Source organism: Lepisma saccharinum, chromosome 2, assembly GCF_977018435.1.
Source record: "Lepisma saccharinum chromosome 2, izLepSacc3.1, whole genome shotgun sequence".
NCBI classification, from domain to species: domain Eukaryota; kingdom Metazoa; phylum Arthropoda; class Insecta; order Zygentoma; family Lepismatidae; genus Lepisma; species Lepisma saccharinum.
The window spans coordinates 161,418,637-161,442,074 of record NC_139230.1 but is presented as its reverse complement, the minus strand read 5'-3'; the positions used below and the strand labels follow the sequence as shown (position 1 = coordinate 161,442,074).

The 23,438-nt window shown below is 38.6% G+C and overlaps 1 protein-coding gene across 1 annotated transcript in view; it reads right to left on the bottom strand.

Moving 5' to 3' along the window:
* The window catches only part of LOC145984160 (leukocyte elastase inhibitor-like), a 191,035-nt gene extending 169,304 nt beyond the window's left edge, over positions 1 to 21,731 (bottom strand). Inside the window, exon 1 of the mRNA XM_083117647.1 lies at positions 21,651 to 21,731. The gene's annotated coding sequence lies outside the window, so the exon portion shown is untranslated. The remainder of the gene's footprint in view (positions 1 to 21,650) is intronic.
* Between the last annotated feature and the right edge of the window lie 1,707 nt (positions 21,732 to 23,438).

The window sequence follows — 23,438 nt, the reverse complement described above, 5'->3', positions numbered from 1 at the left end:
CAAAGAAACACTCAAAGAGAACACTCATCACGGACTGAGATTCAAACCCTTTTGTTTGGGGGTTGCCAAGTACCAGGATAAATGTACCGATTATTATTATTATTATTTGTAGTAGTAGTATCAAAGACGTTATTATCCTCGTAAATTGCGCAAAAAAGGGGTAGAAGTCGGTGCTAAAGCATTTGTGTTCGAACAAACTATTTGAATTATATTTTCAACACATTCAATTTCACATTAATTATGAAAAACGAGCACACAAACTATTTTTGAAAGACAGAAAATGCTTGATAAATGCATTCCGAATATAAGTATTTTTTACATCAACATGTAGAACTTTCATGCACGATATGTTGCACACATATGCAACATGTAGCGACGCAAAATAAGAAAATACGTATGCAACGTGCCAACACTAAATTGTGTACGAATTCAAAGTTTATTTAATACATATATACACAATATATATTATGTAAATAAATTACACAATCAATTCATCCATTTCATAATAAACCAACAGAAAAGCTTACAAAAATGTGCACGCAAGCTTTCCTCAAAACAATTGTTCATGCATTTAAGACAAAATCAACTGGTCTTACTTCTCTCTCTGGTAATTAACAATGCATTACAGAAAGAAACTTCACACTGCAAGCGAAGCGAGCGAGAACATTTTTAGATCCAATTTCTTTGCAGACTGAATTCAACATTGATTTAAGAGGGCGCAAATAACTTGACGGGACGCCATGGCCAATTTTTTTCATTTAGGTCGTTCGGCACCCAGGACCGACTTCCGCCTCCCCCTAGCTACTCACTCTGAAGTTGCCAAAACTAAGAAAAGCAGGGAGAAACCGCGAGCGAAGCGAAGAAGAAACTTTTACCTATTTTTTTATTTTGCATAAAATTTGAAATTGGGGGCGGTAATTGCCCCCTGCAGGTACCCTTGGCTGTCAATGTTTGCCCCCCTTGCTCCCCCTAGAACTCATTTCCGTCCAAGATTGGGGGGGGGGGCATTAGTCCCCCCTGTGGTTACGCCACTGATTATGACAAATGAAGTGTTACATAAAGTTCATGGAATAGTCTGCTTGAACCCGATGCACGCAGGATATGTTTTTACTTTCTTTTAAGGACTCGACATGTGATGACCTCGAGATATGTCTCCACGTCGGAGTTCCTGTGCCGAGAAATATTAAAAATATGTTTCAATTCCACTTTGTGTACAGATAGTGTGACCAAAGCGATATTCCGCGAAAGTTTATACAAGTCGATAACGTTAACCAATACACTATATGAGATGTCTTATAAACAATTTTCTGGAAGAGAGAAAATACGTAAGACAGACAGATAGCCACCTAAGTTACAGTAACATAAAAATTAACTGCTTTGCCGTCAAACTTTGAGAGAGTACGCAGACGAGACAAATCTAAAACGCACGGCCATGAAAATAGGCGTCGGGGCAGAATTGCACTGGTGCCACATATGGGAAAAGCAAAGCTAGAGCGGGACAAAAGTCACTGGTTCCCGCGCACTGTGTGGCAACGTCAACCGTGCTGCGTTGCCTACTTCGAGTGTCAGACCGACCTCTCTCCTGGGTACTTTTGTATCATCCCTGACCTTTCGAGCAAATACTATTAGTTTGTATCACATGGATTACAAGGACCAACTCTACAACGAGATCTTTCATTCTCTTATAATCTCCGAACACACACGGAGTTGTGCTCCGACATGGCAACAGCGCGAACTTCTGCCACCCGCGAAATTTAAATACCGTGCGTTTGGGTCTATTCTCGGTGTAACGATACGGCTGTCCAGGGTTTGAATTCCGGCCTGGGTGTGGGTAACCTTCATCACGACATCATTCATCACCATCGTCGCGATTAGTCAAAAGGGGCAGAAAATTGGCACTAAATAACAAAAATCAAGTCAAATTAAATCTAACGATACCTAGACCAAGACGATCTTTTCAAACGAGAACAAGATTTGTTAAGAGTAGACCGTGAACGATACAGACCTCTGTAGAATCGAAACGCCGGCCCTCGTGGCAGAGTGGTAAGCACATAGCGCTATGACGACAGGGGTCCCGGGTTCGAATCCCGACCTGGGCATGGATGTTTGCGAGTGCTTATTCATCATATCATCACTCATCCCCATATTCGCAAATTAGCCAAAAGTGGCACAAAAAGCGAAGTAAAATAAAGCAAATCAATCAATCGAAACGCATTTAGTGTTCCACCTTTTTATGTGATAATTTTCTTAACATTTTCTCAGACCACTACTAGACTACTATGACTAAATAACTCGCACATTTTTGTTTATCGTAATTGTAAGATAATCAATCCATCGGTGGCAATTGTGAACATACGCTGTCGGGTTACATACATTTTGTGGATAACATTTCCTTTTCCGCTTGTCGTAGTGACGAAACGAGACGTGAAACAAACGTTACAGTGATAAGTTGTTTGGCCTAATATCACCTACACGTTTTGAAAATTTGTACGGTTGCACACTGTATATGTTGCTTCTATTAACATTTCGAGACTCGAGTCGAGAGCGAATCTTCGAAACCGAGACGAGAACGAGACAGGTGTTTGCCAATCGAGACAAGGTCGACAAGTATTAATGACTCCAAACGAGACCGAGATCCTAACACACAAGATCGAACACAATTGCTACAATTGTGTGAATATTTCTGTTTTCAATTTACGTGTACTCAGTAAAAGTATAATTTCCAATGGTTTTAATACCTTGATCCGTAGTCTTTTGGAGGGGACGAGCGAGAAGTGTCAAGTGAAAATATAATATTATTGAGAAATAATTCGGGTAGAGGTAATTAATTATATATGCACTGTGGTACTTATTATAAGGTAAATGTACAGCTACATGTCGGCCATTTGTAAAGGTACTGTGATCAACACCACGCTCACTTTTATCCCAGAGTAATACCAATCACTTGCGCTATCGTACTTTTAGACACCTTCTTGACACTCCTAGAACACTCTTAGACGCTCGTTGAATAGCCATTATATTCTCCCACATTACATACTGCAGAAGACTATACGAAGAGATGTGACGAAGAGCAAGCAAGTCGTGTCCGAAAGGTACATGTCTAGAAAAGGCTTCAGCTGTGGGCTTTCCGGAAGTGACGTAGCACTAGCGTCTAGTAATGTGGCGGCCATCATGCAGCTTCAGAAGTTACACACTTGTTTTCTGCACTTCTTCGCTCATTGTTGAAAATGGCTGTTCACAACAAGAATATGCATTTCATTGTGTAGATCAGTAACAATTGAAGACGGTATGTGTTTGGGGAATGTAAGAAAACAAGTTGTTCTTCTTCTTTTTTGCCTCATTCGCCACTGAAAATGTGTGCTCTTGAAATATAAACTTGTGCCTTTCAGGCAGATATGGAACTTCAATCTTTCCATAACTTTCTGGCAGAATTTGAGTTTGACAGAATTCGCCCGGATAATCATTTCGACCCCAAACGAATATCTATATTTGATGATCGATAAAAATGTATTAAACTAAACCCTTCTGTGACTCGATAATACTTTCCATAATATGAATTCAATACAATCGTATTTTCAGTACAACTTGTAAATACACTCAGTGACGAAACTCAGTTTTCCTAAGAAAAAAAATTAAATCGGATTCGTCAAAAGACGAACCACTTTTAAAAAAGTTAAATCCTTACCCCCTCCCAAAGTGCAAATACATTCACCGGTGGGAGCACATAGTGGTTCGGATACCACATTAAACTGTAGGCCCAGTCTCAATTAGCCTTCCTGTGCATAAAGTGGACTTAAAACCTCAATCAATCAACCTTACCCCCTCCCCGCCAATTGTCATATTACCTTTCGCTTTCCATTTTTTAATTTTTTTTAAGTCCACGTAATGCACAGAATGGCTAATCGGGACTGGACCTACTGTTCAACGTAGGATCCAAACCACTGTGTGCCTCCACCGGGGATCGAACCTTGGACCCCTCGAAATTCTTAACGTAGTAAAATACTTGCTGGCATTTTCTTGTATACGACTAAAAATTTCCATTTTGTTTTGGTAAATTCGTAAAACAAGCAAGAAACAGCGTTCACTTCCGCACGCGCTTTTTCACAACTACAAAGCAGCCACACAAACTATACTACTAATAGAAATCGAAGATCATTCTGAAACTAAGACAAAAGTGGTATCAATCTCAGTATTTTGATTATTGCTCACGGTAGAGTAAATAAACTAACTTGGAGATTTCTCTAGCTCTTCTTGAGAAAGATCATAGAGTTTGCGTAACAACGTATCACGTTAATAAAAATAATATTTCGGTTTGATAACATATAGTACTTAACGTTTGTGCTGTTTGTAAATGTCAGAAAACAGTTCCATTGCTTTTTTCATCTCTCTCCAAGGTTTATCCAGATATCATATGTTTTATTGATTTGTATGGCAGCTCACTCAAAATATCATGAATATAATATGGTTGAGGTAAACTCTGGTTATATAATATCTGAAAATTCCAACCCTCGTAGACATTGGGGAATTTTTGTCTAACTTCTGAATGTCAATGTTGTTATTGACGTAAATGGTTTAAAGCTTTTATCTACGAAATGCATAATTATTATAATTTCATGCTATAGTAATATGTTTATAGGCAGGAATTATCCATCTTTCTGATCATATTTACACGTTTATACAGGCAAGTATTGCTGTCTGCTAGCAATCTTAGGCTGTTTTCGATCACTGAAAGGCTGGAGAGGGCTCAGCTTTCCGGATAGCTTTGGGGATCGGATATCCACATAGAATTCAACCTTCACTATATTAATTCTAGTGCATTGCTTTCCCTTAAAGTGTTATAAACAGAACGGCAGATTCTTGCAAAAACGGGTTGCTGAGGGATTTTGCGGTGATAAATTTTCGCTAAACCGAGTTTTTTTTTTTTAATAAAAAGCATGGAATGTCTAAAATAACATTTTAGTAGTGTCAGCAGTGCTATGCTGCACGGTTTATTTCCACATGTTTTTCCAATTTACATCAATGTGTGAAACTAGATACCCATGGAAAGGATATTTCCCTTTCTGTTAGTTGCTTACTTTATTATGTTTTTATTATATATTACGTATAATAGACAAGAATAGCAGTGTGGTATGTCTTAGAAATGAACTGAATGCACACATTTAGTTGGGGTAGTAAGGGGGTGCCATTTTCGGAAAGTCCTCATATGTCAACCTCCGTTTCAGGCTCTACAGGCACCTACTTCGTTGAGTGATCGCATGAATATTTCATTAACAAAGATTCCGGATTCGAATGGCTCTTTTGTGAGTGTTTCTTAATCAATTTAATTTCATAATCATTTATCCTCATCGTTTCAATTTGTCTAAAGGGAGGATCTTGCCTTGTGAGAGGGAGACTCACTCATTGGTATTTTAATGTAACATCCGAACCTCTGGAATATGTTTACAGAGAAATCTACCACGAGATACCTTCATAACAATGACTTGGTGTTAATGACTGAATATAGAATTAAGAACATTGTCCTATAGAAAAAGCATCTCGAACTTAGTAAACCTCACATCCTAAACACGCTGTTTTGTTGCTATACAAATAACTACCCATTGTAAAAAAAATCGATCTGCAACCTGTGTTTCAAGAGCAGGGTGTGTTATAGTACTTATAATGTTTTATTCTAGAAACTATATTTAGCAACACTATCAAGTCACATTGAATATATAAATTAAAATTTGAGGTGCCATGCTGGAATGTAGCTTTAACAACAAAGTGGTTTTTACTTCCATACAAAGCTTCCGATATTGTTGAGGGGCACTCACAGGGGAACACTTAGCATCTTTCCAGCGCCGTTCCTGATTCCTAATCTACATTCGTTCCCTTAAAAATCACAGTAGAGAGAAACTACACTTTCCAGAAACCAACTGAAGATACCACCGAGAGTCTAAGAAATCTCAGTTCACCAGGAAGACATTTCAACATGTGAATAGAGTGCATTTATATGTTCCAAATGCGTTATGTTTGTTTTAATGTCGCTCTTTCAAAAGAGAAACCGATTCCACAGCTTCCCAGTTCCTAATAATTCTAGTAAGTTTATCTCTTTCCATCTTCCCGCCAAGTCAACAGGAAATGGCTCTGCCCAAACACGCAAAATCAGGTTATTTCTTGGAAGACGTCTTGACCCTGAGATGTCTGATTCCTCGAGGTCAATACCTTCATGTTGCTTGGTCTGGAGCGATCACCTCCTTTGAAACTTCGTTTCACAGCAGACATGACCACGGGAAGGGGTCATTAGCAAATTACTTCCGTTCCAATCAGCCACAGAACAGAAACGATCACAGTGTAATTGTGAGAAACAACTCTTAGAACTTCGTGAATGAGTAGTATTCCACTATTGCTTTCCATTTTTTGTTATTTTACGTTTTATTTACAGCTTTAGGTTAATCGTGACGATTAGGATAAATGAAGGTTAGGTGAAATCAGTATAACACTTAACAATTTTTGGTGAATGTGAATGCTAGTGAGGTGTGTGTGTGTGGGGAGAGAAAGATAGACTTATGCAAACATCTCGAAATTCCCATACTTCTACAAATTTAAGTATTAATTTATTAATTTCTTGTGCAATTCCTGTATTGTGTACGAAATTAGAAATAAAGTATTTGGAATACTATTTACATTTTAAAGTTATCTTAATCTTTTTCTTGTATCAGTTTATTATATATTTGAAATAAAAAATATTCTGCTGCTACATGTAAGGCACCACATGTTTATCCAACATATATATCCAACAGAAATTTTTCAAGTATTATGCATTTGGGGGATGTAAGTCCACATTTAGGGAGGTGTAAGGGTAAATTTGAAACAATAAACGACCATAAATTGGGCATTTGTGAAAAATTTTAGGGGGGTGTTGACATTTGGGGGGGGCGTGTGGATAAATCAGTGATCTCCAATACTTCCACTTCAAAGAAACGTCTTAATTCACATATAATATCGCTGGAGAAATGGTTTTGGAACTAGAAGGGACGAAAGTACTCAGAGGGAGTGGAATTCTCCTCATCCACCACACATACCACCATGAATAAAACAGATAAAAGAACAAACCCAGATTCGAGCCGTGAGGCGAAATAGGACTTCAATGCTCAATGCTCTCGTCTTTAAATTATGTTATTCCCAGTAGATGGATGAAAAAAATGAATTCACATCATAGGTTGTGATCGATTGATTGAGTTGGTGTTTTAAGTCCAATTTATGCACAGATAGGCTAATCGGGACTAGACCTACAGTTTAAAGTGGGATCCAAACCACTATGTGCTTCCACCGGGTATCGAACCCAGGACCCCTTGACTACAAGGCGACGACGCTACCACAACGCCATCGGGGAGGTTCGCTTCACAGGAATCGAGTCGTGAAACCTTAAGTATAATTGAAAGGAACAACGGAAACAAGAATTCCAACTTGACTGTTCGTTAGCGTTCTTGCCTTTGCTACAAGTGACCCCATCGATAATCTTTTTCTTTTTTTTAAAAAAAGTTTTAGTCGTTTAAAATGTAGATATTCAAACTGTAAAGAATACTTTTTTGTTGTATGAAAGTCTAATAAGACGCCAGGGTTCCCGGGTTCGAATCTCGGCCTGGGCATGGATGTTTATGAGTGTCCATTCATCAATTTCATCATATCGTCACTCATCCCAATCTTTGCAAATTAGCCAAAAGTGGCACAAAAAACGATGTAAAATAAAGCAAAGCAATCAATTAATCAAAGTCTATTAATTTATTGTTTGATTTTTTTTTTTACCCAGACTACGCTGAAGCACATTCGTAATTATGTGTTCTCTGTCAAGTGAGATTCGAATTCTCAAGCACTTTCACTTGACAATATTGCATTAACATTAGAGAAACTTGCACATGCGGGGTAGACAGTCCCTTTTAGCTTAGCTAATGCAAGTTCTCTTTCCATTTGGTTCACACGAAATTCGTGCATCTGGATTTATGTGTCCTATGTGTAGCTATCGAATAAGCCGCGGTAGCTCAGTCGTTAGGGCGGCTGATTACCATGCGAGAGATCCTGCGGAGGAGAACCGGGACTTCTTCAACCTGTTCAAGCGGCTTCGGCGCCCACCCAGCGTAATATAAAGTGGGTACCTGGAGGAAATTCTGGGGAGTAAAGGCGGCCAGGGGCGTGGTGCTGATCACATCACCCCAAGCTCGGCCGAGATCAAGAAAGTGTGGGGCTCTAACCCCACACCCCTATACGTCTTCATGGCGTGGTGCAAAGCACAGGGGAGCACTTTACTTTTTTATTTATTATTTTTTTTATGTGTAGCTATCGAGTTTGAATCTAGTATTACATGTTTCACTCTGATAAATAACGTGCAAATTTATTACAGCGTATGGAATAATAATACGTATTTCTGCAATATAGATCTATGTATTTAGTGGTACACAATATGAAAAAAGAGTAGGATTGAAGTATATTATTTCACAAGTAGGATATAATTTTATACAAATTAAATATAGCATCACCTTGAGCATGTAATCAAATTTTCCATCTTTACATTAATTGTCAAATAAAATAATAATAACCCACAGCTCTACAGCACCTTGAAGGGCCTTGGCTTACCTACCGACTGCTGGTCTCCCTCCCACACTGTTCCGCCGTCACCTTGTTGGAGCGTGGAGTTCTTAGACCAGTAAAGGGGGACGGGTGATCAGCCCGACGAATTAATTGTCAAATATTATTTTTAAATCAAATAGTAACATAAGCGAATGATAAGCTACCAGGTTCCAATATCTATTTTTTATGGCACAGTTGTTTATTCATTAGAGTTCATACTCACAATGGTGTGTTGCATAGACATCAAATGGACATTTGCACTGGCAAGTAATCCCTCAAGGTTACGTACAAATTGCTACGAACGGATTCAAAAACAAAGAAAAATGTTTAAAAGCAGAGGACTACATGGTGTATTTCGTAGTGGAGCACTACTAGGTGGTTCGGTCAGTGGTACGTCTGACTGCCACGGTGTCGTCCTAATTGCGAACAGTCCTAATTGCGAACACTTCCTGCCTGAACAGGAATACACTCGAAGGGGTGCGTCCTAATTGCGAACACATTTTCTGCCTTGTGACCTACAACTTTCTCTCAATTTCCTGAGTCCTTTTAACTATATTTTAAAAGAGACTCAGTGCCAGACTTAAAACTGGTCAGTGGCCTCTGGGTCACTGGTGGTGTAAAAGTTGCATCTCAAAGTGAAACATGTCAGTCGTAACATAAAATCCGACATGATTAAAGCCTTCGTCGAAATACATACATTATATATACATTATACATATTGTACAAAAAGAGCTTATTTAATTAATAATACAATTAATGACTGTCAATTAATAATGCGGTGAACGTTACCTAGTCAAATTTCAAAACATATGACATTGTTCTTAAAGAAAATAGGGATATCACCAATGTCCTTGTATTTTTCTGTGCTTCTTGCTATCCTCTCGTCCAACAAAACATATATTTTCTTCCGTTTGACACCTTCTAATAGTGTTGACCACGGGACGAGACGGGACAGGCTTTTAAAAATTCGAGACGAGACGAGATTGATCATGTGTCCCGAGACAAGCGAATATTTTCGAGACGAGACAGCATTTCACAGCATTTCCACGAGATGAGACAGGCCAAAGTCTCGTCTCGTGGGCAACACTACCTTCTAAGTTCAATTCCATTCTCATAATTATATAATTTGACTCTTCTGCCTCAGCCTCTAAGCATTTAATGAGCCCTGCCACTCTTGGATGTGGCCTACCAATAGATTGATTTTATGATTCCATCCCTCCACTGCATTATTTGTCCGGTGCCTCCTGTTGAAACAGTTCCACATATATTTTGGCATTAAGGGGTTTTCGAGCCACCGGTTCACAAAATAGTCGAAGAACTTCACAAGGTATTCATTACGAGGAGTTTGCTCGTAAATACGAAGCCATCCTTCTTCAAGATGTTCTAGGTTTAGAAAAGCTAAAGACGCTCACATACGGATGCTCCTCTTTATTTCCTCATTTTCATTGTAAGATGTAGTCATGCGAATTATTTGAACTTTACTTAAAATACTTTCTGTAAAGTGGAAAAACAACCGTGAATGTTAATCGTGGTAAAAACCTCTTTTAAAGCAGAAATAGCAGCAGCCTCTAAGTCAGTGTTTACCGTTTCCACTCTTGTATTAACCTCAAGATTAATCGAATCAATCGTAAATAAATGTCTTTCCTCTTGTCTGGTGGAAACGCAAAGACTAGAGGTACAACATTTGCTTCTAAAATCGTACTGCCCAAGTCTGTATGTATGGTGTATATCTAAGAAAACTGGCTAGCACAGCTTTTGAACGTTTCATCCATAAAAAAATGTGTTTGGGCCATCAAAGTCTCTCTTCCTTCGGTGCTGGCAAAGAACAGAATTCTCCTGTCTTACCCTTACCTGTTTTTAAAAACAGGTTTTCAGCTCTATGTGTTCGCAATTAGGACGAGGAAATATTTCTCAGTTTCATGTGTTCGCAATTAGGACTATTCAGGCACTGAACCTCTAGTAAATGGGTATCCGGGGACTATCCCTAGAATAAATGGCTCTGGAGCGTGGTGCTAAACACATCACCTTGACAAATTGCCGTACTGATTGTACGATGCCCTACGCTACATCGAACCCCGTTAACTTGAAGTAAAATACTCTGTAGCAGAATATGGACAGTGTTGCTCCTAAAGACCCAAATATATACTCCCTGTAGCACACCGATCATTTAAGAGAATATATACAATCAAAATACGTATTTGCTACATATTGTTTTATGTTCACTTTTATGCTCGGATAGGCGAATTGGGACTGGCTCTACAGTTTAGAGTGGAATGAAAACCACTCTCCAATGGGATAACACAGGTACAAACTTTAAGGCAATAGTTGTGAATTCTGGAATGTAAAGTGAGTAATAATAAAATTATCAGTAGACACAAGAAAACATTTGCTGATCGATGAAAGGTGGCCATTTGAACACATGCATCGCCCACTTATCCTATCTGTGCATAAAGTGGATTTGAAACCAATGTTTATCCTTCCTTACAAGGTAGCGTCATTGTCTTGTAATCAAGGGGTCCCGGGTTCGAAACCCGGTGGAGGCACAAGTGGTTCGGATCCCACTTTAAACTGTAGGTCCAGTCCCGATTAGCCTTACTGTGCATAAAGTGGACTTAAAACACCAACTCAAACCAAAAACCAAACCTTCCTTGTACATGGTTCTTTACGAGAGTTGAAACATGGGTGCCGGCAGAAGAACGGAGGGGAGGGGTATATTGTACCCCCAAATATTTGGCAGGAAGTACAGTAACCCCAAATCCCTCGATTTCAGTTTTGACTATCCCTTGTACCCCACCCCCAACCACCCAAATAATCTCACAACTCAAAAGGCCACTGGTGTGTAAGGGATGACCTTCTGGTAAACCCAAATGTCAATCTCACTTCCTCTTATTACACCCCGGTAACTCCTTATTGCGGGCCAACGAGACTCTGGCATCTGGACGTAGGGTCAGAATAATCCTCTATAGTTGTTTTGTCCTTCTGTGTTCTGAGTGCCCCTTTACAGCCTCAGCTTTTAACCTAAGTAAGGAGATATTAGTTCTCAGAGATAGTATAGTTTTAGTTCTTGCTAAGTAATGAATGAATGAATGAGTTTTACAAATTGAATAAATACGTTTTTAGCATTGATCATTTATTGTTAGGGTTTGTCCTCCACTTAGTTTTAGTTAAGGGGTTTATCCCCATTTGCGTGCATGGACGTCCGCAGATTTTTTCCAGAGAGAGGCAAGGAAAGTATTATTTTTCCTAGGGGGCAAACAAGGCACATTTTCCCCCAAAATAGTGTTGTTCCCAAAAAAAACATAGCTTAAATTTGAATTTATGGTATTCATGCAATAATTAACACATATTATTGTGGCTAAAATGAAATTATATGTGTGAAATACATAATGTTTGGTTGACTTTCATTTTCTAGGGAGAGGGCACGGGCCCACTTGCCCCCCCCCCCCCTTCCGGACGCCCATGGTGATTGGCAAAATAGCCTATGTGTTGATGCGCCCATGCTATAAAAATCAATCAATTAATCAAAAGGCTGCGGTTGAAAGAATTTCATCCCCATCCATAACACTGGTCTACAAATTTTCATGAACTTTCTGCTTATGTATATTTTTCAGTCTTATTTTCATAATTTGGACCCGCTGAACACGAATATGACATTAGTTTTGCTGTAATGTCAGTTTTTCGGATAATATGGGTCGTTTATTATTTCGTATTCAAAGTGCAACGTGTAGCCTATATGTTATATGTATGTAAAAATGTATGTATATGTATGTAGAAAAACATAAAATTACAAACACAGTACAGTCAGTACACAGTAAATTACATATAAAATGAACAGTATAACAATGAAAAATAGCTAAAGCAATACAATATTACACATCAGTTCCTTAATTTAGTTCATCTTATATGACAACATGCTCAAGAGTGAATATTTGTTGTTTGTTGTCTTTTTTTGGGAAACAGTCCCTTCCCCTTCGTCACGAACTAATCCCCAAATGTAATCACCCATCATGGAACAGTCCCATCTTCCCTGGTATCTGCCATTCATGAACTGAATTCTTTTGAAAGTGTTCTTCGCTTATCTCTCCCAAATTCTGCCAAAAGAAATCATGTGTAATTTTACAGACATTCTACAGCTTAGTGCTCTATATCTATCAATTAATGTCTTAACTTGATCGTCAAGAGCTTCACTTCTGTTGTTGGCAAAAAATCCCTTCACCAAGTTGTGGAAAGCCTTCCAAGCATTTCTTTCCAGCTCGATCATATTTTGTTTAAGTTAATTACTATTTAGTTTGAAACAAATCTGTGTTCCTGTAAAAATGCCACCCACAATTTTTGCCTCTGACAGATTAGGAATTCTTTTTATGTACTGTAGAGCAGCTGACTCAATATCCAATGCTGCCACAAATTGTTTTGCCAACCTCCGTTTAATGTGCAGTGCTGGTAGGAGAATCTTCTCTCTGGGCACTTAAGCTGCACTTACGACATTGTGTTTTCCTGGAATTAGCTCTGTTCTTTCAGGCTCCACAGATTGATCGTACTGTCCCAGAGACAGAGAAAACAAGAATACTTTGTATACCCACTTTGTAACCCAAGAAGAAAACCAATTATTTTGAAATCACCACATAGGCTATGTCCCACTAGTGTTAATCATATTGGATTTTCTCCAACATCAACTTCCCACTTGAGTATCTTTCCTTCAAGTGGATGGAGTACGCGACTGGAATTGGTTCGTACTGAAAGCCAATTGCACTAAAGAGACCACTTATATCAGAACAGTTGCACAGTGACTCTTCCACAGCAAAAAACAAACAAAAAAACACGAAAACAGCTGGTATCTCTTTCTGAATTTTGTTATTCTACAGAAAGGAAGTAGCAAGTTCCATTCCTTCAGCCGCGAAGCTAAAAGTTCAGACTTATTTTTTGGTAAATTCAGGTCTCGAATAAGGTCATCTAGCTCTTTCTGGTTCAGTAAATGAGGTTTCTTGCTATCCTCATCATCAGTAACATGGTCACCAGAACTGTCCAAATCACTACCTTCTTCCGCAAACGTGGTTTGGATTGGAGGCGATGGTATAGGAAGATCTTCACTGTCAGGAACAGGTGCTCGGGAGGATGGTTTCAAACCTTTACACGAGTTAAAATCAACAGCAACTGTGCTTCCATCTAGCGACTGTAAGAGTAAATACACCCATATTGCTGTAGCTAAGCCAGCAGTGCGAGAGAACAAAACATGCTAATATCTTTCAAAATGTTGATATTTCGACAAAATCGTTGCCGGATTCGTGTTTAGTGGGTCGAAATCTATAAGAATTCATCACAAAACAATGATAAGCAAAATCTTGTTGACCAGTGTAACTGTAGGTTGAAATAATTGAAAATGAGTGCAAGACAAAGAATAAAGATGAAGTTCAGTTTAAGGTGATGAAGCTGGAAGTTGATTCCACTTTGCGCAAGGGTCTCTCCGATGGCGTAGTATTAACGTCGTCGCATTGTATTCGAGGGGGTTTCGGGTTCGATTCCGGTGGAGGCACATAAAGGTTTCGATCCTACTTTACACTGTAGGTCCAGTCTCCATTAAACTATTTATGCATAAATTGGACTTAAAATAAAAATCAACTTTGTGTAAGACGAAAGTGGGTTTTCACGTTTTCAAATAAATTACTGATTTGAATATGCGATATAAATTTGATTTACCGTTAATCTTTAATCCTCGAATAGTTGAATGAAATTTTCATAAACTAAAAATTTTCGCTATAAAATATTTATTCACGTTTTATTCAAACGTTAATTTGTCAATCTTCAAATTTGTGACTTTGAAAGAAATTTCAGAAAGTATTTTAATCTTGGAACGAGAAGGCTCGTTTTGCGTTCAGTGGCAAATCAGGGGAAAGGATAATATTTTGAATTAATATCAATCGTATAAATATTTCCTTTTCCAATTATTGTGTGCAACTTTTTTACCAATTTTCTAGGGATGAGAATGAATGATGATTAGATTAAATAGTTAAAGGTGCACTTACAAAGAAATGCCCAGGCGGGAAACCGAATCTTGAAACTTTGGTAACGAGATAGTGAACCGACCACTCAAGTCAGTCAGCCACCAACTCAACGTTCAAATGTAAACTAAGATTTAGCCAGATTTAGCTATATGGTCGTCCAAACATTCTTCTAAACAGTTATGCCAAAATATTAGAGATAGAAGTAACTGTTTCTGATTTCTCAACATCGAAAAATGATTATGATTTATCGATTCGGCACTTAAGTAATAATAGACAACATGAATTGCGATTTTTCTTTGTATATTCCAGACAATCGACGCAAAATAGGCACCAAGTACGGTAAAAAGACAATGTATCCATATATTTTCACTGGTCTTCCAATTCTCTCGTTGTATGTAGAATTCAGTATGTTTTCCTTGTGCATAAGCGAAGACATTGAAGGTTTAATAATTTTTATGAGAAAAATACCAAACAGCCAAATCTATTTTTACTTGGAGTAACGATTGATTAGATTTTGATTGAGAGGGTCGGTATATCAGCTCCTTTTTGAAAAGTGAAAATAAATGCACCTCAAAATTCATTTAAAAAAAGACAGTTTTCTGGAGACAGAAGATTATGAACCGACTGAAAGAACCACCTACACCAATATGTCTATTACCTTAATATTCATCTACTTATTTATCATCTTTCCTATCCTCAACCATTCTTAATAATTTTGTGAAAGGGTGTTTGGACAAATGTACTTAATCCTATACATGAAGATTTTGCTGAAATAGGGTAGGGATGCTTGAGATATTAAAACAGGGTGTCTACCAGTCAAGAAAGTCAAGAAATCAACAAGTAGGTCAAGAAGTCAATAAAAAGTCAAGAAATTATACTTGTCAACAATAACTTTTGCTATCATAAGGACTGATTGATTGATTTAATTTATTTTACTTCATTTTTCTGCCCCTTTTGGCTAATCGCGAAGATGAGGATGAATGGTGGTGAGATAAGATGGATGAACGGACAATCACAAAAACATACGGACTACAACACAAGCCTCACATAAGATTATATACTGGCTGTGAGTTCAGCTAGTCTGCCAAATGCAGTCCAGGATGCATTAATAGATAAAGCAAGTCTAATTCTCTTGTTAAATACAGCTTCAGTTTTAATCTTAACTGGCATTTTTTGTAAGGGTTTCCCATTAAATAAATATTTTTTTTAATTGATAATTTCTAACTTTACCTAAGTAGGAGTCGAATAAATAAGTTTAAGAAAAACGAAAAAATGGTCAAGGAAAAGTCACGAAAAAGTGAAGAATATTGGATTTGTTATTTTGGTAGACACCCTGTAAAATCAATATATATATATTTTTTTTTTATGTGTGCTCATCAAATTTCAGACGAGCTAGGACGACGTGTGCAACTTTCTTTCTGTTCCAAAGTTGCATCGATTTTTTAAAACCACTTCCGAAAAAGAAATGCATACAAAAAAATCTGTTTTTCATTGTAAAATGAACTAAACTTTCAGGTTTCTAGGTCCAGGGCTTTGGACTGTAAACATATGAAAATTGATTGATTTGCCTTATTTTACTTCGCTTTTTTGCCACTTTTCGCTAATCGCGAGGATAAGGATGATTGATGATATGATGAAGAAACATTCACAAAGAACACCCATGCTCAAGCCGGGATTCGAACCCGAGATTCACTCCACCAAGGAGGTCTGCTTATATGAAATATGGCTAAACAGCCTTGCTTCTTTCCTTTAGATATTGAATTTCGAAAAATCCCATTTTAACGTGTGCTCGGGTTTTAAGACAAAGATACTTTAAAACTTTCTAGTTTCTAGGTCCAGGTACTTGGACTGCAAACGCTTAAAAATATTTTAAAATGTTGAATACCTCTTTCTCTTCCCTTAGAGATTGGATTTCATAAAAACCCTTCTTAATGTATGCTTAAGTCACAAGGGGAAGACAACTCTAAACTCAGTTTCTAGGTCCATGGGTTTGTGTTTTGACTATGTGTGTTAATGAGTCAGTGAGTGAAAACATTTTTTTTATGTATAACACTTTTTATCTACCCAAATCGGAAGCATTCCTGCGCCACAACGTACCGCTAATCTCAAGTCGGAAAGGGGTTAGAGTTGAATTTGTATTGTCACAGTAGCTTCTGCCTGCCACTGCTTTCTCTTAGAATATCATGATCTCTGACAAGCACGGGTTCCTGAAGAAATACCCCAATACCCCCTTTTTTCTCTCCAACATTTAGCAAAATAGTACCAAGTGATGACTTTCTCCATAGCAACCTAATGTTTTGCCCCTCCCCTCTCCCCCCAACACCCTTGGAATCATACCGAGACGACATGAAGACCGAGAATATTTGACAAGCAGAAAAATAGACCACCAAACCCTTCGTGACTTGTCGAATCGAGATCATAAACTAGGAATTAATTTTAAAAATCGAGACTTACTGACCGAAACAGACATCTTGTTGGAAACTAGTAAATTTGAATTAACATAGTCTAAATATTTTTCTTTTATTATTGTGATATTTATTCAGACCTACCAAGGGAGATGTTGCCTTGTTATTTACAAATTGGGGTATATATTTCTTTTCGTAATTTCAAAGCAAATTTTCCCTTGACACACGTTAATCTGAACTGCTAGTTGCAGCAGATAAAATTGCCGATTTTCGCGGGGCAATTGTCAGTTTCTTTGAAGTGTACTGCATCCTTAGATAGGCTAATAGAAAATGGTCATACAGTTTAAAGTAAGATACGAAATACTGTGGAATGACATCCTGAGATTGAACCAGAGAGCCCTTGAGAGAACTAGTACTGTTGAAGCAGATCCTCGATAGGAGAAAAATGTTCGATACTCTACATGGTGTTGGATTTGTATATCTATTCTAACCCTGTATATTTTCTTCAGTTAGTGCACACTAAACTAATAACTGAGATATTCCAAAAATAGTAAAATATGAATTTATATACATTGCATTTGCAAGTTTCCTTCCTCTTTGTTTTTCTTATTATTAATTGGTAAAACACAACGTTTACTATTTAATTGCCTTGCTTGTACTATGAATTTCTATATGCATACGTATATGAATGCCTTCTGCACCAGATCTATTTGCTAACCAGATCCTAACTACATTTCGCTCATATGTTCATGTAAATATCTACCTTCTTCCTTGTTTTTATTCGGCTTTTATGTACAGTACCTATTGTGTAAGGCAAACGAAGTGGCAGAAAATAAAATCACCAGCTCTCATGCTCGTCCACTATTACAACACAGGACTTGAAAGTCTGCTTGAAACAGTTTCAGAGCGTGGGATTTTAAAAGGATTGATTTACTTTGATATTATGGAAACAAAGGCATCCAGATTGATTGTCCAATGTCCAACCCACTAACGCTGTTGCCTTATAATCAGGGAATACCGCGTTCGATTCCCTGTGGAGGCACTTTGCACAGTTCTTGTGATCTTCTCTCAACTGAAAGTCAAGCCCTGATTAGCATATCCGAGTATAAAGTTGACTTTAAACGAATTACTCATAGACAATATGAATTTACGAAAAAAAAAAAAACATTTACGCATTTCATAATTTACGAAGTGCCCATACCTCTTGTTCCTGCCACAGAAGCCTTAATTACATAGAGGCTATGAGGAAGGATGTATCCCTAATTAGCCATTGAATGTGTGAGATCTTTGCCCAAGATATTTAAGTCTCAACTCCCGATTCCGGCCCCGAAGCTTCTGGGTTCGAGTCCCAGACAGAGCGTGGGTGTACATAAAGCATGCACGATAATTATCCTGCGTGTTGACACATTCACATAAATTAATCGAAGTTTGTCAATTCTAATGAATTTAAAAAATAAAAAAGTAAATAAAAAATCTAATGAATAAAACTTTAAAAAGTTTCAAGCATGCATGAAATGATCCTTGCGGCCTAACACAGACATCTCAATATAATGATTTACTTTTCTGATTTTGTGTCGCTTTTCTGCCTCTTCAGGCTGATAGCAAGTGAAGATGAATGATGAAAAGGTGACCTTTATGAAGCGACACTTGCAAAGAAATATCCATGCCCATGCTAGGATTTGAAGCCTGGACCTTCTCAGGCGGTATCGTAAGTCCAGAACTTGATTCACTCGACCACCGAGAAGTCCGTTATACTAGCATGGAAGTCCACAAAGTGAATTAATGCAATATTCTTGTAGCAGGAAATTTTAGGAAGTTTTGTCTTCGATTTCTGATTCTGTACAAATATTTCATAATTATGGTGTGCTTCATTATGATGAGCCTCTGTACATGAAACTAACTTCATTAACTTTAAGCAACATAACGGAACTATGAAGACCAACTATATATAAGAGTAGCAGAGTAGCAGGCAGTTCAGGTTGTACGTTAGTAGAGGAACTCCATATCGTATACCCGTGAGCAGTTTAGAGATAAATAAGCAATTAAGAGCTTTGAGATACCCTAACACTGGTTCTAAGGAGCTGCATGAGCGATAACACATGCCGTTTCCACCTACCATTATATGGTAAAAAGCCAGTGGTACGGGGCTAAGAAAAAGAAGAAATGGTATTCTCATGCCTGTGGAAATATTCAATGCACATCACGCCACGACGCGAGGGATCCGGGGTTCGAACCCCAGATGGGCATGGGTGTTCGTTTTTGTGAATGTCCCTTCGTCAATTTCATCATATCGTCACTCATTCTCATCCATGCCGTTAGTCAAAAGTGGCAGAAAGGCAAAGTAAAAGAAACCAAAACAATAAACCAGCAATAAATATTAATGTAGTTCGATTTGAGTGTGTACATCTCGAAGCAAAAGTAAATGCAGAGCTCTTCCCTATGCATTGCACCGTGCCATAAAAATAAACGTTTGTATTGTCTCAAAATTATAAGCACAGCGTGCTACGGCGCCAGGTGTCCCGGGTTCAAATCCCGGCTTGGGGCTGTCCTTCCATCTTTGCGATTAGTCAAAAGTGGTAGAGAAAAGCAAAGTAAAATGAACACAATCAATCAGTCGATCGAAATAATAAAAGTGCAAGGAAATAAAGAGGAAACCGAAATAAATGAACGTTGTAAAAAATAATGGCAGCGGTGGTTCAGTCGGTAACGCGTCTGACTACCATGCTAAAGGTCCCGGGTTCGATCCTCGGCGGGTTCAAATCCGGGAACTTTTGTAACGTTGGAAGCGGCCCAACATGGGTACCTGGGGGGTAAAGGCAGTCAGGGGCGTGGTGCTGATCACATCACCCCCACTCACGACCGGATCAAGAAAGTGTGGGGCGTTACCCCCACGCCTTCATGGCGTGGTGCTGAGCACAGGGGAACACTTTACCTTTTTTTTTCTTTTGTAAAAAATATTTCTCACTAATACTAGGAACTGAATCAACGTTAGAAATTTTAATTTATATTTACTAAAATTCATTTTATGCTCAGGTGGTTGTTGTGACTATTCAACGCGAAAATTTTGGGGTATCCCACCGGGAATCGAGCCTGGGACCGCTTGCACCAAAGGCGAGAACGCTAACCATGAACGCAGGAGTCCTTAAATTATATGTTTGGGGATGCTTGAGAAATAAGGATAATGTTACTTGGAACAATTCTCTCGATTTGGTTCGTTTTCAGCCATATTGGTTCGATATTTCACTATGTCATCTTATCCATGGTATTTACAGTAGATTATGTTTACAGGTTCAAGGTTATGCGCAACGACTAAACGAAAAAAGAGGGAGTAGCCACAGTCACTCAAAATTTTTCCTCTCGCAATAATTCATCCGGGACTTGAACCTCAAACTCGGCAACAAAAGTTCACAATGTAAGATGTCACAAAGTGAACATAACCATTATGATTGAAAATAAACTCATCGCAATCTAATCAGTGATACAAGGAAAAATAATGCAAAATGTGCGTGCTAAATTTTTGACATCAAATGTTAACGCATAATCGTTAGGATGGAGCATATGCTTTACATGAATCGCTTGTCTTATTAGCAAGAACTAGATGTGGTTAATTCGATTAACATCTGTCAATCTTGTTGAGTGAGGTCGGGCTTCTCACCATTGTTTCTTTTCCGGCGTTATGGAGACTTGATCTGTGTATGTCCTCATGATATTGGCTATTATGTCTATCTCTATAATCATGTGTACACTTTGAACAAATCAATAGTGTTTATGGAAATCTTAATAAGAAAATTGCAATTAATTATCACAACTGTGCATTGATCAGAATTATGTTATAAGTGCATCCTTAACAAACTTGTGTTTGTTCGCAGAACAACCTATAGAAGTGTATATGTATATCACTGTAGATAGACACACAATAACCAACCCCCTGGAAACTAAGACAGATGAAGTCTCCGTAACGCTATCATAAAAACAATAACAGTTGTGGAAAGTCCAACCTCATTCAGCAAGAATACAACCACTGATCACCTACAAAGAGCAGTCCATCATTCTCGGTATAATACTTTATTGAAAGAACACCCAGTATTAGAACTGCTGCAAGAAGAGATAAAGGACCTAACGGTTTCACGAGCATGCAGCTAGCTTTAGTGGGGGAGTCCTCCTTGGGCGCTTTCCATCAAAAACTTGTCTGACTTCTTAACTAAGTGATCTACCCACGAGGCAGTCTAGCAAATCTAAACAGTATCGTAAATTAGTCTTAAAATTAAGAAAGCACGAAACCTCTGGAATATAAGGAAGAACGAAGATGAAAAATTATAAACGAAAAGAGATGCCAGAATTTTAAAATATATGTTTGGTTGGTTCCCTTGTCCATTTCTTTCACAAGAAAATATATTATTCTTTTTGTGTGTGCGGTTAGATGATCATAGCGGAAGTTGCTTAACACGTTTCCCCTGCAGGCACTTTCATTGAGTACATGCTGAGGACCCTTAAGGTAATTTGCATTAAGTGAGGAGTGGAGCTTATCGAGAGTTCGGACAGCATATTCAGAAACAAATAATGATATTCAGTTAATCTTAAGACTAGCACAAAAACAATCTTTAGCAAGTTATATGTGACGATGAGAGAGAAAGGTACCTACCTGTTCGCCGGGTTGAGTTGGTCTGGCCTGGCCGCCAGTTAATGTGGGAGGTCCCACGCTGTCTGCCACCACCAACCTGGCCCTCCTCGGCTTCCTCGCTTGGTCAAGGGGTGGTCTCAACAATTAATCATCCCTGGTCTGTAGTTGGTTGAAGGGAAGGCTACCATGTATGCAAATCGGATTCTGGTTGGTTGACAGGACTCTATTCACTCTTTGCTACAATACGGCACCGGACTCTTCCCGCCCGCGCCAGCTGGTCCGATACGAACCGATGCCAGCCGATCCGATCCGAACCGTGCCAGAATCAGTCTGCCACGACCTCGCAAAGGTCGACCCATCGAGAGGCGTATGATGAGACGACTTCCAATTCTGAGGTGTGCTCAGGTGAAATATTCGAAACAAAGACAATCGTAGCCCCAAGAAATAACGATAAGGACGCTTCTGTTAGAATTCCCGACCATGGTTTAAGGAAGTAAAGCTTTTCAAATATAGAGTTCTGCAGTAAAAGATCACAGGATCAGAGGGATGTTAGTTTCCAAGAACGCGTGGAGTTTTATAAGAAATTATTTACAAATGTAACCTGGAGAAGAACTCCTTTCGTTATCTTCCAAATCAGATTGAAACCAGCACTGGTTCACGAACGTGGAGAGGAAGTGTTACTCGTGGTATTGTCACAAGCAAAATTGAGTTGTACTCAACCAAAGAAAATTGAAACGCTGCGAACTGCAACATTTCATGGATTAGTTCAATATGCGTAAGAGCTTGTTTATTTTAGTTTTAGTTCCACTTTATGGACAGATAGGTTAATCGGGACTGTAAATATGGTTTAAAGTGAGATCTGAACAACTATGTTTGCTTATGACTGTACCACCCGCCATGCTCTTTTTATGCACAGAAAGGCTAATCGGGACTTGACCTACAGTTTAAAGTGGAATCCGAACCACCATGTGCCTCCACCGGGTATCGAGCCCGGGACCTCTTGATTACAAGGCGACGACGTTACCACTGTGCCATCAATATAACATTTTCAAATACGTGCGTGCTAGTTCATACACATATATGCAGGGGAGATGAGGTGGTAACCCTTCCCGGTAGTGTTGCCCACGGGACGTGACGGGACAGGCTTTTAAAAATTCGAGACGAGACGAGATTGACCATATGTCATAAGACAAACGAATATTTTCGAGACGAGACAGCATTTCCAGGAGACTCCACGAGACGAGACAGGCCAAAGTCTCGTCTCGTGGGCAACACTACTTCCCGGTTACTGCATCCTCTCTTGTTATTATTTTTTTTCTCTTGAGGGGGATACTACACATATAATTTATATTATACACAACTTATCCAACAGGAGTTAATGGACCCCACCCCAACTGATTTAAAGATTAAAAAAAAAAAACAACAACACATTATATGTAGTATCACAAATTTCTACTATATCATGGTAACATGTGTTTTTGTCATAGTGCAGCAGGCTCTGTGTAGGAATGGTCAGCATTTTACGTAGTCAGGAATCTCTTGTTGGAATCCCCGGTAATGCATGGTATGGCTGCTGTTCCAACGTATTTGTTTCTTCAACTCTTTCATTGATTGGTCGTTCATCTTAACTCATCATCTCGTTCACCTACAAACCAGAGAATGGACATGTAATAAAATTACAGACATTGAAACGAGGCACATGCTCGGGATTACGCAGATCATGAACTGCTTGCATGCTGCCTATTTAAAATGCAGTTATTGGTCATGTTTCTCCGTGAAGGCCAACCTTGACGTAGCACGAAGTTTTGA